The sequence below is a fragment of the Ascaphus truei genome, chromosome 17 (assembly GCF_040206685.1).
Source record: "Ascaphus truei isolate aAscTru1 chromosome 17, aAscTru1.hap1, whole genome shotgun sequence".
NCBI lineage: Eukaryota > Metazoa > Chordata > Amphibia > Anura > Ascaphidae > Ascaphus > Ascaphus truei.
In genome coordinates this window covers 36,023,483-36,038,047 of record NC_134499.1, presented here as the reverse complement: position 1 = coordinate 36,038,047, position 14,565 = coordinate 36,023,483, and the positions used below count along the sequence as shown (strand labels likewise).

The 14,565-nt window shown below is 43.4% G+C and overlaps 1 protein-coding gene across 2 annotated transcripts in view; it reads right to left on the bottom strand.

Moving 5' to 3' along the window:
• The window catches only part of CFAP20DC (CFAP20 domain containing), a 149,174-nt gene extending 143,142 nt beyond the window's left edge, over window positions 1–6,032 (bottom strand). For both annotated transcript variants that reach the window (XM_075574786.1, XM_075574787.1), the window contains exon 1: window positions 5,910–6,032. The gene's annotated coding sequence lies outside the window, so the exon portion shown is untranslated. The remainder of the gene's footprint in view (window positions 1–5,909) is intronic.
• Between the last annotated feature and the right edge of the window lie 8,533 nt (window positions 6,033–14,565).

The window sequence follows — 14,565 nt, the reverse complement described above, 5'->3', positions numbered from 1 at the left end:
ATAAAATATGAAAGCTTGGCTGTTGATGCAGAAAATAGCATTGGGGAGGTGCTGTAAAATAACCACGAGTTAAGTACATTCTTGAAGGTGTTTTTTTTAATTTTTTTTTATAGTTCATGGAATAGAATTCTCGAACATGATTACTAAATCAAACAGACTTCTACGTCTAATGTAAAAATTGCACTGTAGGCCACATATGACTTTTTAAGAGTCTCGCAACCAGGAATCAGTGTTGCAGAACGTGCACAAAGTACATTATGAATAAAAAATAGCATTAATGTTAACAGAATAAAATATCTGCATCATTTTTCATGGTTCCCAGGTCCTGCGTCTGTCACCTTAACTATTTAAATAGCATAACCCTTAGGAAAAATAATCTGCAGCATGGCACAAAAGCACAAAGAAATGACTAAATGACAAAGATTTTTAGCACTGCGTGGGACAGATGAATTGCTAGGTTTTCATACTGTTTTTCATTTTCCCTGTATGATGATTAGGAGGGGATCGTGCAGGTCTATGCATTATATTAATAATATTAATACCAATATTACAGCAGTTAGATTTAAAACTAAATTCATGGTGTTGTAGATCTGAGACGTAATGTAATATATAAAAATGACACATATAGCTAAAAATGATTGTCATTTATGGCAAATTAAACTTTGTTCTCATTGTGACTTGTATCCATTGCAAGGGCAAACATTTTGGAGGCTCTAAGAAGGAATTTTTTTAGGGTTCCCCACCTGCCCGTCACATAATTCCTGTGGTTTTCATCCTATTTTTGGTTAAGGAAACCTAGAATTAGATTGTGAAATCTCCCCTTCCCCCCCCCCAGTCTGTCCCTCTCTCTCCCCCTCCCCGTTCCTCTCTCTTCCCCTCTCACACTACCCCCTCTTTCTGTTCCCCCCTTATACTCCCTCCCTCTTCCCCCCCTTAGGCTAGCACTGTTTATTGTTGGGGAGCATGTGAGTTGATTGAGCTCACTGCTCAAACCATTTTTTAAATGTAAAAGTGTATTACACAACGCCCACCTCTTTCTCTTTTCTATGATAGAGAGAGTTCCAGTGATTTTACCTATCCAGACCCACGTCAGATTGAATCTGTGAAAAGTCTGACTAAATTCACAACCATGTGATACACATTTGCACTATGTATATTTATTTTTATTTCATATAACTGCGGGGAGTTCTTGCGCTGTGACAACCCTACGACAATTTAACCTTTACCTGGTGGAATTGTGACAGGGGGCATTTGCTGTTGTCTTACAGTTGTTTTCTAAGCCTCTCTCTCTGTAGGGCCCTTATAATAAAATAGGGTGTCTGATGTTGCTGGAACCTTCTCTGCTTTGGATATGTGATATGTGATCAAAAAAAGGAATGAAGAAAATCATGTTTTTGAACACTCCAGAAACGAGAACATGCTCAGTAGGCGAGGTACTACTTGAGTGAAACTTATATAACCTTCTGGGGGGTGGGATTGATGCTTTAAGCCTGGTTGCTTTTACCGTAATAGAAGGTGTTCCCTGAAGTTCACATAGTAACACTGTCATTAGCCTGGAAGTCCACATTTTCGGATGTTAATGCTGTGTTAATTGTAACACAAACTTTTAGTTATTGGTTTTATGAACTAAACTATTTTCAAAAATGATCAAAGTGCTAAAACACTTTGTTGCGTAGTAAATGAAGGATGAAATTATTATTGGTTGCCTGTAATTAGAAACCATAACTGCGTGACTGGGTTGTCTGTCATAAGCATAGAGTAGTATGATTTATATTCTAATAACCATGTACATATAAAGTGTGTGATATCAATTTCATAAGTCTTCCCTTAGCTCTTTCCATATCAAGTCTGTTTGAATCCACTTGTAGTTCTGTTTTCATATTTCTTAAGGGGAATACTACATTTAAAGTAGAACCAACGTCCTTTTTGGGCACTCTTCCTTAAATATCAATTACGGACAGCAAGAATGTCAAATGGTAAACTGTAAATGCCAAAAATATGTAGATAGGTGCTACCAGACCCTACTCCCTAAATGGTCCAAATAGACATGGCCACCATTTGCAGAAGCACACCCCCTGCGCAACAGTTTCAGCAGCACCACCCCAAGCTCAATAGGGTCTCCGTAACCTCCTCCTCCCCCCTGCTTAACACCCTTCGAGTTCAGGTGTAGACTTCTCTCCTGGGCCGCTAGAATGCTCGATTCAAATATAAGAAAAAATGGGAAGTAGCACTGAATTAACTATTTATTGTTAGACAAAAATGTGTTTGGACAACAGTCTGCTGACGAATATAGAAACAGGAAAACTGAGAATATTAAAATCCAAAAAGACAAAATATGGTATTGCCCTAACAACCATTTCTAGATGATAAGTCCTGGACATAATGGATTGTATAGGCAGTCCCCATCTGAGGTGGTCCACTAGACCAGTGATTCGAAACAGGGTGTTCGGAAACCCCTAGAGGTCCATGAGGTGTCTCCAACGGGTTCACCCCCAAAAATATGTCATGGTAGAGCCTGAGCGATATAGTGCGTTCCTAAGCCTGTGGAGGGACTACGGGTTTAGTAAGATCCCCGCCGCTTGCAAGGCATTTAGGGTGTGATTTTAGAAGCATTTGCAGTGATTGACAGCTATACCACCCATGCTACCTTCACATAATGTGGCTCAGCTTGGGACCTTATTAAGCATGTTTTTCCCCCACAAGCTCTGGACGCTATAATGCCCAGGATCAGTCAAACTGTTTTGCTAGCCATAGTCTGATGAGTAGGCAATACGATTTATTTATTAGGGAGGTGGGCATAATGTAACAAAGGCTGGGAAGCGCTGCACTAGACTATATCAGAAATTATGCAAAAGTCCCAAAAAAAGAACAGTCCATGGGCTGATCCCATCATCAATGTGTAGGAAAAAAGGAGCATCTCACCTGGGGTTACTTAGTGCGAATGGTCCTGAGATGGGTACATTATTTGTCCCTGGGAAGGTTGGAGTCCATGGGGCTAATGTTAACCTTTCTCCTGCAACAATTAATGTTGCCTATTTTACTTTTCAATAATTCAGTTTTCAATCTTCAAATCTGGAAAGAACCTGACACCCAAATTCGAATCATCTTCAAATCTTTTGTGCGCTACAGCAGACCATGTAATACAAAAGGATAGAGGAACAGGCGGAAAGAACGTAGAACCATACAGATGCAACGAGTCCCTGGCTAACATGGTTAACTATTTATTTCCTACTACCTCTGGAACAATGAAATAAAGTCACTTGCCCTGATTACATGGAGATGGCACAAATGCCAAGATATTCTTTCAACTGCAGAAACTAGTGTTGAACACAAGAATTCTCCCAAACACTGCGACCTATGCAAGTTTCTTTTACTAATTAAATGACTGCAAAAGACAACATTTGATATAAAATGTTCTGTGGTAAAATAAGTAAAGGAATTCACTATAAATCGATATAGCTGTTTAAAAAAAAAAAAAGAGTGATAGAAACAGAGTACGGGGAGCGCAAAAAGAAAATGAATAGTAATTAGTGACAATATTGCACTGATGTGAGAAATCAAAGCTCTCAGGGTGATGGGGTGTGTATAATATAAATATAGGTGATGTCCTCACATGGCGTGAGACTGTCTCACAAAGTCAGTTCTTTGTAGACTGTAATCCCTCCTTCACGCAGAAGAAGATATTTCTTCTGAATCTTGTCCATCTGTATGGGGTGTTCGTGTAGTTTGACAACTAACGTCCTCGGGATGGAATCCAATGAGGATGACAGACAACCACAAAAGTGGTGCAAAAAATGCCACTTCTGCAGTTTATTAAAACTCTGTTTCTATTGTTCTACGAGGATCACGGGAGGATTCTCTTTTGGGATGAGCAAGGCTAGTATTGCACTATTCGGTTTTTATCTGTATGTAGATTCTGTATTCTGAGACACTGGTTCTCAGGTATACAATTTGTTCCACTTTTAATTGATAACTAAAGGGAGCGCCTCAGACATCCTTCACTACCAAAAAAAAAAAGTGTTTCATTCTTCACCTTTTTGTCTTTCTCAGGGTTTCCTGGCACTATCACCATAGCAGCAAGATGGTAAACAGATCCTAGTTATCCGTTATAGCTGCAGACTCAGAGTATAGAGCAGGGGTAGCCAACACCAGTCCTCAAGAGCTACCAACGGGTCAGGTGTTGAGGATATCCCTGCTTCAGCACAGGTGGCTCAGTCAAAGAGCCACCTGCGCTGAAGCAGGGATATCCTGAACACATGACCTGTTGGTAGCTCTTGAGGACCGAAGTTGGTTACCCCTGGTATAGAGCTTTCTCTTTTTCATTCTCTGCTGCCTTAACACATTAGCAAGTGCTTGCAGAAAAACCTCAGTACGCCTGTATGTAAAATGATTATGGCCATCGGAGTTTGTATGTACAGCCCCGCCACCCAAAAAATGGTTGCTGCCCTGCTGACTATCAGAGTTTGATTTGAGCCAAAACTTCTTTTAATTGGGTTTCTTGTTGTGTATATAACAGTGTTAGAATATAATAAGTAACAAAGTAACAAATTCAGATAAATGTTTAATACAGCAGCATAGCTATGGATTTGCTTTTTGCAATGTTATTTAGAATTTAGCATCTGATCTCAGACGCGCTATTAGAGTGGGTTGGGGTTCCTTACAATGCATCTGATCTCAGACGCACTATTAGGCTGCGGCCAGGGTGATGCTTAGTGGATGTGCTCGCCACGATGAAACACATTACTACAACGTGTGTGGCCAGCGTGAGCGCGCCTGTGTGTGCCCGTGAGCTCACGGCGCTCAGGTGCTTGCATTGACAAGTAACTTTGTTTCTGTCGCGTGTGCGGTTCGCCCAATGAGGGCGAAACAGCTGTGATGTCATGGCCGCGCCCCCGACACGCCCCCCGAGCACGCAACTAGTTGGCCAGGAATCGCCTGGCCAAGCAGATAGAGCATGACATCACGCCGCTGGAGGGCCAGCGCGCGCGCTCCTAGCCTGGCCGCAGCCTTAGAGAGGGTTGGGGTTCCTTACAATGCATCTGATCTCAGACGCGCTATTAGAGAGGGTTGGGGTTCCTTACAATGCATCTGATCTCAGACGCGCTATTAGAGAGGGTTGGGGTTCCTTACAATGCATCTGATCTCAGACGCGCTATTAGAGAGGGTAGGGGTTCCTTACAATGCATCTGATCTCAGAAGCGCTATTAGAGAGGGTTGGGGTTCCTTACAATGCATCTGATCTCAGAAGCGCTATTAGAGAGGTTTGGGGTTCCTTACAATGCATCTGATCTCAGACGCGCTATTAGAGAAACATATATTAACGTTGTAAATAAGTGATTGTTTTACTCTGTGCCCAGGACATACTTGAAAACGAGAGGTAACTCTCAATGTATTACTTCCTGGTAAAATATTTTATAAATAAATAAATAAATTTAGATGGAGTTAAAGAAAAAAAATTACTTTTTAACAGGATATGCAAAAAAAGATTTTACATGAATATTTCTAAAAAAAATTTTTTTTATTGTAATAGACACACACACACACACACACACACACACACACACACACACACACACACACACACACACACACACACACACACACACACACACACACACACACACAATTCTGTACAACGCCTGTTTATCTCCATATATTTTTATGTCAAAAATGTCATTAACTAATTAACCCTTACAATGCTGGAAGTATGTTACACGCATGCAGGGTACTGAAGGGATTAACACTACCACCGGGTGGGATCTCATTTCAGAGGAGTCAGCCTGTCACTGAGAGACATTGCCTGGGCTCCCCCCCTACCTGCACTAGCACTGAGCATGAAGTGCACACATATATTCCAGGCAGGGGCAGCGGGGGGCTCAGCTCCTCCCCTGGCTCTGCAGGGGGCTTACCTTGCGACCTATCACTTTGCCACGAGGTCCCAGTGAGAGACTAACAAGGGGGGATCCCGGGAGCAGAGGAGAGATCCGAGGAATGAGCCAGGGATCCACCAGGAAGTGCAGGGAGGCTGGTGCTGCTGCTGCAGCGTGGGTGTTGCTTAGCAACGGGCAGTCTGCATGCACCCAGAGTCAGGCCTGAATTACTATTGTAATGGGTGTCAGTTACACACAGCATGGAGGCCTGGCTCCCCACCCCCATCAGTAATGCAAAACCATTCATATGACAGCACTCATTGTAAGTTGGTCAAATGGCTTCTGCTGATCAGGGACAGGCACAGCCAGAGCTGTCATTCACACTTTTCATTCCTGTTGCATCCTGTACAGCAGGGGCGGCCAAGTACAGTCCTCAAGGGTCACCAACAGGTCAGGGTTTCCGGATATCCCTGCTTCAGCACAGGTGGCTCAATCAGTGGCTCAGTCGATTGAGCCACCTGTGCTGAAGCAGGCTCTTTGAGCCACTGATTGACCCGCTTGTGCTGAAGCAGATATAGCCTTAAAACCTGACCTGTTGGTGGCCCTTGAGGACAGGAGATGGCCAGCCCTGTTGTACAGGATTTGCCACTTAAATCTCACATACTTCTTTAATCAGCCTCTTTGTGAGGGTGTCCGTCTACTTTTGCCGTTGCGCACACAACTGTCTTTACAAAGTGGCACTTGTACAGTACCATATAATACTTGTATAATTATCCACTTAGATTGTTAGCTCCCCGGGGCAGAGATTCCCTTTCCTATTGTCTTACTTTGGTTGCACTTATTGTATTATAATTCCCTGTGCTGTTTTATTTATTATTTTTGTGTCCCTTTTGTAAAGTACACTGTGGACGCGAAATAAATAAAGCTATACAGTATAAACATACTGTAGGTTGTTAAACCTCAGCCAGGGGTGTCAAACATAAGGCCCAACGGGCTGCATGCGGCTCGCCGAACCTTTTTATCCGGGCCGCAGAGCAGGATTAGGGGGAGGCAGCGTGGGGCGCCATTTTCAGAATCTGTTTGTGCCGGGGGGAGCTGGCATGGGGGATAGCAGTGGGGAAAGTAGGCTGTTACGCAGTACTGGCAAAACAGTGAGTGCCGGCATGAATTATTTTGGATTTTAACTAAAGAAAACTAACCTGCCTCTCGGCCTCTCTCCCTGCATCTCTGCGTCTCTCCGTTCCCAAGCAGGTCGGCTCCGGTCTGTAACGTGGGATGCCCTAATCTGGGCACATCAGGGTTGCCACCTTCTAGTGAAGGCTAACCCGGAGATAACAGTTTTACATGTACCTTCGGTGGCGGCGTCTCCCGGCATCCTTTGGCATCCTTCCGACATCCTCCCGGCATCTCACCCTGCAACTCCTGTCAATATGGCTGCGTGGGGTGAAATGGCACCGTGTTGCCATAACAACGGGACGCTGCGCAGCGTCAAGTTGCCATGACAACAGGGCGCCTTACGGTGCTGAGGCATCACGTGACATCATGTCGTGGCAACGCGGCACCGCATTACGTCATGTTGCGTCCCGTTGGCATGACCCCATGAATTGACATGTCTGCAGTTTAAAGAATCCGCATAAATAGTCGACCACTATGTCCTGAATGTTCCTACATTTTCCTTTTACTACGTACTTATTAGTAATATGGCACTAATATTAATGGAAATCCTTTAAACTATTAATACTCTAAAGAATGAAATATACCCAAACCAGGTGCAGTAAAAGACATTGATTCTAGACAACAGGATTCAAACATAATTAGTACACACCTGTAATCCATTAACGGATTATGCTACAGTGTAGTTATTTATATTCATTCATTATACAGCCATTTGCAAATGTGTCCAATGTTCACAACACTTAATTAACATAAATTGATTAATTAAGCTCATTATAATGCAATTCATATGATACCCACATAGGTGATGCAATACGAAATTGAAACTTTTAAGCAGTGGCATATATAATGCGATTGGTAAGGAACAATTATAGTAAAGCCACCCTGCGTCTGTAAACAAAATGATTACTATTAACATAAGCAAAGGTAAATAAATGGAATAGACCAGGGGTGCCCAACCCCTGTCCTCAAGACCCCCCCCCCCACCCTCCTTCCTCCCAACAGGTCAGTTTTCCAGATATCCTAGCTTCTGTCCAGGTGGCTCAATGGGTCCCTGCTTCAGCACTAGTGGTCCAATCAGAGGATCAGTCAAAGACTGAGGCTTTGACTGAGCCTCTGATTGAGCCACCTGTGCTGAAGCGGAGATATCCTGAAAACCTGACCTGTTGGGGGGGGGGGGTGGTCTTGAGGACTGGAGTTGAGCACTCCTGGAATAGACCAAAGTAGAACATTCTTTGGACCGACCCTGACTTTTCTTTTTCGCTGGAAATGTTGAACATTTTAGTGGAAGGTACAACTTTTTTCACAAGATATTCCAAAATCGCACATAGCTGTGTTGTTGTTTTGTAGTAGTTCAACTTTAATGTTTGCAATCAGATGGGGTATCTTAGTATAACAGCTTCAGCGCTATAGGACTCTTGTATATCATCACCGCAGTGGTTCCTTGAGTTGGCCTTTTATACCACAATGTCATCAAAAGAGCGTAGTCCCCCGTAGGACATAAAGTTCTGGCTTGGGAAGATTATATCTGAACATATTATTTCCTTTTTCTGATAAAGCATCGAAATCTCTCCAGACTCGCTCATAATAGGGTTTTTGTAGAATTACCTCACAGCGTGCGGATAGGAAAAAATTGATTTGTTCCTCAAATTTAAATGCATTATCTCTAACTTTAGTATGGTTTGGATTTTATCATCGCAAGTATCTCCTGTTCAATCCTCCAAATATGAACTGAAGCATAAGTCTTAAAGTAATATCAAAACAAAAGTCGGTCAGAGAGACTTCAACAATCGGAGATAGGCATTGGGTTGTTAATTATGGTGGCATTAACTCTAATTATCATGGTATACTGCATATCCTCTATTAAACTGCTCCCCTTGTTAGCTAAAGAGAACAAATACAAAAATATGCATTTATTACAAGATCTATATTTGCTAACAAATACATATAAAGCTTCTTGAATAAATACTGATTTAATCGGCATCGGACTATGATTTGTAGTAATCCATAAGGAGAGATCTAAATTACTCGAGGATAACTCAATTTATCCTGTTGATTTGATCACCAGCTTTATTTTATTGTCTCTTTTTAATTTCTTAATACACATTCTACATATTATACCATCTCTAAGAAATAAAATTAAAACTCCCTTGGGCATTCATTAAAATGGTATTGAAACCTATGAGGAATCTATACTTCGCCAGCATCAACATGGCTACAAGGGTTTTGTGTTACAAAGGAGAAGGTGTAATATTATTATGTTAGAACCATAAATCACCCCCCCTAATGTAAATTCCCCTTCACGTAACCCCTTGGAAACACTTACCTGTATCATGTATTGTTATAGAACTATCTCTGTGGCGGATCCTCTTTGTATAAATGTAATTTACTTGGCATACAGATGCATATCTACTATATATTTTGGAAAGTTCTCTGTTCGCTATGCGTTTGGACACCTCTTAAAATAACGTAACCAAATTGTGCATGATTGTTCCTGAGATCGAGGAGCAGGTTTTTTTCTGTTTGGATACAACTGGATACATTCTATTTTTTCTCTGACAAGCAAGTCAGCCACTGGGGGTTGTACCTGGTAGACCAGGGGTACGCAAAGTGGGGGGCATGAGATTTTCCAGGGGGGGAAAGGGAGGGGGGCAGCTACAGAGGTTTCGCTCTCTCCCCCAGGGCATTTAAATGAAATGCTGGGGGACCACGCGAGGCCTCTGAAGCTTCTCCTACCTGGTCTTCGACGACGTGTCGCCATGGTAACTTGGCGTCATTTGTGTCACGTGACGTCATGCTACCATGGCAATGTGATGTCCCAAGAACCCGCGACATTATTTGACCCCGGAGCCGAGCAAGAGGGGGGGGGGAGGTGGCGCGAGCCTGGAAGTGAGCAGGCAGGGGGGCGCAGGATCAAAACTTTGCGCACCCCTGTTGTAGACTATGTATCTGGGTCATCATACTGGTGACATCATCAGAGCCGGCTTGAAATAAAGTTGGGCTCGATGCCGGGGGAGAGCGCGGGGCCTCTTACCTACTCCGGCATCTTCTTATCTCATCAACGTCGCGTCGTCACATGACAGGGTGGTACCACGTTAACGCTGCGACATCGCAGAGAAGAAGCAATGCCGGAGGAGAAGCCTGATGGAAGGTAAGAGGTACCGTGCTGTCCCCCGGCAATCAATTTAACTGTTCTGGGGAAGAGCACAGGGCCTCTGGAAGCGCGGGGTTCCGTGCATTAGCACCGACAGCACCGCCATCAAGCCAGCCCTGGCACATCATAATGCACATAGCCTGGTGGCAGATAAGGGGAGTCAGATAGCTATAAGGTGTACACAGAAAGCAGATGAAGAATGGAAGGACGTCAGTTGGCACATGAGGAGAAAGTAAGAATGCTGGAGAAGAAGAGAGAGGCGGAAAGAATTTGGGACAACATAGGGTATTAAAGGAAAGAGACAGGAGGGAGAGAGATGAGAGGGGGGGGGAGGGAGAGAAGGGGTTACGGGGTGAAAGGAGGGATGAGGTTGGGTTCTTAGAATCCACGAGCAACGCCAGGACTTTAAGCTAGTTATAAATAAACCCATGTCCTTTTTACTACTTTATGTATCCTTGCATCTACAGTACGTGGCATTTCTAAACCTACAGTACTTAAAACATTTTCAGTTTATTGCTTTATTTTAGGTTATGTGTTCTTAGGAGTAATTTTTCTTTCAAAATTAGCCATTCCCTGCTGTTTCAAATTTACAGGGGTTAGCTAAAGATCACGGAGTACATGAACTGAAAAAAAAGGAATTTAAACCTCTGAGAATTTAATATCCACAATCCACTGGTCTTACCAGCTTATAATTATTTCCCAGTGGAATGAAATCTCTCCCTGCATTCTAGATTTATTTATACATATTTATATAATTTATAGTTCCCTATTAATGTCCTTGTGTTTTGTTGTTGTTGTATTTTAATTATTTTCTTTGACATTTCAATCATCAATTTTCAATCAAGCCATGTGGTAAAGCATTATTTTGTCTCAATGCTGGCATTTAAATATTGTATTGGAATATTTTGACTGCCTGCCCTGTGAGTTGAATACTGTCCATTACAAAAACTAAAAAGCCGCGTCCACCATGAACGCAAGCAATAGTGCGCGTGATGTCACGCTTGCCTGTAGCTGCAGCGATTTGTGGCCTGGGTAGATGCGGCGAGGAGACGTGTCAGGGGTGTGGTCGTGACGTCACAGACCTGGTTCGCCCTCATTTGGCGACCCGCTCACGTGACCCGGCCGTGGAGCGGCAGAATCCAATTTATTTGTCTTCTCGGGGATCGCGCGCGCTGGCTCTTCTCTTTGCGCGTGCAGTCGTGTTCGCTCCATGGACAGCCTAATAGAGGCACTGCATTTTGATCGCGTCACGCGCGCGGTCGTGATAACCATGGGTGCGGCCTAAGTCATGGTGATGAAATACTATTGTTCTCCATTAAGTGTAGTAAAAGTTAGAAAATGTTCAGATACGAGTCACACACCAAAATGATCACACCTTACCCGAGCCTCTATCACTGGAATCCATCGATAGCGATACGTGGTTTACAATTGTATGGTTGGCACCTTGAAAATGTTAACATACTGCAAAGGCAGCTGTTTTTCTCCACGGGTTCTAATATAATAGGGAATATGTTTAAAAAAAAACCACAGCTATGTTTTTATTTATTTATAAAAAATGGGTTAACTAAGAGGGGCTCAACTCCAGTCCTCAAGCCTCCTCTCTCTCCCCCCCCCCCCCCATCACAGGTCAGGTTTTCAGGATACCCTGCTTCAGCACAGGTGGCTCATTCAGTCCCTGCTGCAGCACAGAGTCACCTGTGCTGCAGCAGGGATATCTTTAAAACCCGACCTGTTGGGGGGTGGAGGCTTCAGGACTGGAGTTGACCCCCCCCCTCGCTGACTTAGTAGATGTGGTTGAAAAAAATACATATTTCCATCAAGTTTAACCTATGCTAAATTTAGACGACAGATACTGTATCCTATATTTTGTTAATGTTGGAATGTTTGCCCACCTCTCTTGGTACAGTTCGTGAACGTCTAATTCCCCATGTTTATAAATGTGTGTGAAGTTTAACATTTCTTTGCTCGTGCATCACATGATTCACTGCACGTTAATTAAATGTCCCTGAGGCCTATTGTGTATAAGCAAAACACTGAAAACGACGTGTACAGTATTGAACACATTTAAAAAATCATTGAAGGGGACGTATGACTCTAATAAAACATTGCCAAATATTGACACATACAGGGAGTTCTTTGCGTGCGATTGGCTTTGAATACACACCCCCTCTACAAAAGGGGGATGGCAATAGGAAATTGCTACAGAGGGAACTGCAACCTGGACCCAGTACACCCAAAAGAGGCCAAATGATGTGCTGGACCTAGCCTGGTTCCTTTTGGATAGATGAAGATGATTCTTATTTTGCTGATTCTATATTTGTCTGTCTAATGTCATTTTACAGATCTATAGCCCATTGTATACAGTATATTGTATCTGGAGCGTCTCATAGTGTCTGCCAGGTCCGGAACTATATCCTTTGATGGCTATGGTCCTGTATAATCATATTTTCAGGTTATTCATTTACAACCCTCTTCGTGGGTGGTTTATGATATGTTTATTTGCCATTTATTTACTTTTTTTAACCCACATGCGCGGGGTCATGTGATGTCACGTTGGTATGGTAATGTGACGTTACGTGACCCCGAGGCGTAATTTGATGCCGGGTTACCATGACGACGCGTCGCTGGAAGGGATGTGTGTTATAGAGGCCTCGTGCGGTCCTCCGGCATTTCATTTAAATGTCTGGGGGGAGAGCGCGGGACCTCTATAAATGCCGCGACCCCCCAGAAAATCAGAGAGAGAGAGGATGGGGAGAGGGAAGGAGAGAGGATGGGGAGAGGGAAGGAGAGAGGATGGGGAGAGGGAAGGAGAGAGGATGGGGAGAGGGAAGGAGAGAGGATGGGGAGAGGGAAGGAGAGAGGATGGGGAGAGGGCAGAAGAGAAATGATGGGGAGAGGGGAGGATAGAGAGAGAATGGGAGAGGGAAGGAGAGAGAAGGAGAGAGGATGGGGAGAGGGAAGGAGAGAGGATGGGGAGAGGGAAGGAGAGAGGATGGGGAGAGGGAAGGATAGAGGATGGGGAGAGGGAAGGAGAGAGGATGGGGAGAGGGAAGGAGAGAGGATGGGGAGAGGGAAGGAGAGAGGATGGGATGAGGGAAGGAGAGAGGATGGGGAGAGGGCAGAAGAGAGATGATGGGGAGAGGGGAGGATAGAGAGAGGATGGGAGAGGGAAGGAGAGAGAAGGAGAGAGGATGGGGAGAGGGAAGGAGAGAGAGGATGGGAGAGGATGGAGAGAGTGAAGGAGAGAGGATGGGGAGAGGGAAGGAGAGAGGGAAGGAGAGAAGATGGGGAGAGGGAAGGAGAGAGTGGGGAAAGAGTGAATGGGGATGGTGAAAGGATGGGGAGGGACAGAGTAGAGGTGGCGTGTAGAGGGATAAATAAATCTATAATACAGCATAAATGGGGACGCTATTAGACAAATACCATTATAATATTTATTTTTACAGTAAGTGATGTAATTTGTCTTAGAAATATTTTTTTATTGCGTCTTGGTTTTTATTTTTGGAAATGGTCATCCTACCTATGGTGTCTTGATGTATTAGCGCTTAGTAAACTGGACCTATCGCTGTCTTTTTCCCCTCTGAATCCTTAAACATTCTCATTAATCCCTAAATAATTATAACTCAGCATTCAGTCTTCACTTGTTTCATAAATTCATTGAAAGAACGAACATACTCTCCTTAATAAACTGTGCCTATATTTCAGATATTACATTTTTCCTAAATATACAGTTTCACACATCCCTTTTGGGAAGAATATTTGTTTAGTATTTACTCAAATACTGTTGCTTCAAATATACAGACTAAGCCTGTTGGGATGTTGTTTATTATGCTGTTGGGTGTTGTTTATTATGCTGTTGGGGTGTTGTTTATTATGCTTTTGGGGTGTTGTTTATGATCCGCTTGCGCTTTTGTGCTGCTGTGTATATTAGATCAGGTGTTTTGCCATAGCTTAAGTTCCCCTTACTTCAGTGGTAAGATTTCATTTTAAATGGATCGTATATCACAGAATAGTGTCTTTCCTTCATTCAGTTTTCAAATCCTCTATTAAAGTATAACTATACTGCATGTCACCTTTAACCAAGGATGTGTACATGTAGTTGCTTGTATTTCTCTGTGAAGGTTTAATGTACGCCAGTTTGACTGAATGCTCAGACCTCTAGTTCTCTGTTCTCTTGCCAGCGTTCATGGACTAGCACAGCGGTGGTCAACTCCAGTCCCCAAGACCATCCAACAGGTCCGGTTTTCAGCATATCCCTGCTTCAGCACAGGTGGCTCAATCAGTCCCTGCTTCAGCACAGGTGGCTCAGTTTTTGACTGAGCCTCTGATTAAGACACCTGTGCTGAAGCTGGGCTATCCTGAAAACCT